Below are 2,212 nucleotides of genomic sequence, written 5' to 3' on the forward strand. Positions count from 1 at the left end.
AAAGCCTATAAATACACCCTAGAAGAGGAGAAAAAGGAGACGGAGAAGGGGGTAAGGAATTACTCCAAGGAAGCCGATTGATCCATCTCAGAAGCCAGATTCATCATCAAGACTGAAGATCTCTCCTCAATCTCCATTCAGGAGTTTTGGGTTTTCTTTATGTTTTGTATTCTTTATTCTTCTGAGATGTTTTCTTATTTAGTTATGAACTAAATCCCCTAAATACCTAAGGGCAATGAAACCTAAGATGAATCTTGTTATTATTTTCTGAATCGTATGATAAATATTTAACTAGTTCTTAATTATGTGTTCTTAATTCTTGTTTTGATATCTCAGGATACTGATTCAAGACATGCTCTTATTCAGAGAAGGAATAGACCCTGTCTACGAGTACTTTTGTCATAATTAAGCGGAGTTGATTGCGTGCCTAGAAATAGGGTGACAGGATTTTGCCGGATTAGGGTGAAACCTAATAAGGGGATCCATAGATCGAGTTAATGCAACCCTAGAGTGTTAATTAGAGAAAAGTATCGATTATTCAATTTAGGGATTAGATGTTATTAGTCTTGAATAGGGATAATAACATAACTTAGGGATCTCTACGGAACAAGTTGAATGAATAAATCATCCGATTTGGAGCCAGAATAACAAGTAAAGTCTAGGTGGATTTTTCCTTAGGTATTGTCTCAAGTCAATCGATTTTCCCAAAGCAATTCCCCAATTCTTTTCTCTGTGCGTTCTTAGTTTAGATAATTAGTTAATTAAAACAAATAAAACCCATTTTATTCTTAGGCTAGATAATAAAAAGACAGTCATTACTAGTACTTTTAGTTCCTTTGGGTTTGACAATCTGGTCTTGCTAAAACTATACTACTATTCGATAGGTACACTTGCCTACATCGCGATAAATAGTTAGTTCAAGAACGAGTATTATAAATATTTAAAACCTATCACGAAACCTCACGATCAAGTTTTTGGCATCGTTTTGAGGAACTAAAATATTAGGAACACTCAATTTTTATTACTTTAGCCATTTATTTTTCCTTGCAATTTAATTATTACTAATTAATTTACTTTTTCTTTCTCTTGGCAGGTTTTCCTAGTTTATGACTAGAAGAACACCGTCAGGACCATTACTTTTTGACGAAGAAATCGATCGCACAAACCAAAGAGAAATAAGGCGAAGCTTAAGATACATAGAGAACGAGCAGGAAGACAATACTCAACCCCCAACCGAAGTGATGGCTAAAAACCAAGGCAATCAGCTACCTCCTGCAATTGCGGCTAATCAAAATCCTGCCCCACACACTATGTATGATTATGCTAAACCTTCTTTAATAGGAACTGAATCTAGCATCGTTAGACCGGCTGTAGTTGCAAATACTTTTGAACTGAAACCTAACACAATTCAAATGATACAGTAGTTTGTTCAGTTTGATGGTTTGCAGGATGAAGATCCCAACACTCACTTAGCACACTTTCCGGAATTTTGCGATACATTTAAAATTAATGGTGTTTCTGATGATGCCATTCATCTTCGGTTATTTCCTTTTTCATTGAGGAAAAAAGATAAACAGTGATTGTACCACGAGGTTCAATTACTACTTGGGAATAAATGACCGAAATTTTTTTAAATACTTTCCGCCGAATAAAATGGCTAAATTATGTAATGATATCTCTTCTTTTGTGCAGATGGATTTAGAAACACTTTACGATGCATGGGAAAGATACAAGGACTTACTGAGAAGGTGCCCTCACCATGGGTTACCATTTTGGCTTCAAGTACAAACATTCCACAATGGTTTGAATCCCTCGACTTGGCAAATGGTTGACGCAGCTACTGGTGAAACCATAAACAACAAAACACCTAAAGAGGCTTATGAATTCATTGAAGAAATGTCACTGAAAAACTATCAGTGGCAAGTCATGAGGACTAAGCCAACAAAAATAGCCGGCGTTTATAACGTCGACTCAGTTACTATGCTGTCAAATCAGGTAGAACTTCTCACTAAAAAGATTTATGGTTCTACGTAGGTACATCCAGTAATGAGGTGTGACTCAAGTGTAGGAGGTATGGTATGCATACAAAATATCAATCCTTCAATGCCCCAACCGAAGAGGAACAAGTCAACTATATGGGTAACAATAACTTTAGATCTCAAAATAACCCATATAGTAATACTTATAATGCAGGTTGGAGGAACCACCCAAA

General features: G+C 36.0%; 1 non-coding gene across 1 annotated transcript; it reads right to left on the minus strand.

Annotated features, from left to right (window-relative positions):
* Nucleotides 1-1,659: 1,659 nt before the first annotated feature.
* LOC128289330 (small nucleolar RNA R71) lies at nt 1,660-1,766 on the minus strand. Its single transcript, XR_008278939.1, has one exon. It is a non-coding gene; the product is annotated as a small nucleolar RNA R71 (small nucleolar RNA).
* Between the last annotated feature and the right edge of the window lie 446 nt (nt 1,767-2,212).

The sequence above is a fragment of the Gossypium arboreum genome, unplaced genomic scaffold (assembly GCF_025698485.1).
Source record: "Gossypium arboreum isolate Shixiya-1 unplaced genomic scaffold, ASM2569848v2 Contig01102, whole genome shotgun sequence".
NCBI lineage: Eukaryota > Viridiplantae > Streptophyta > Magnoliopsida > Malvales > Malvaceae > Gossypium > Gossypium arboreum.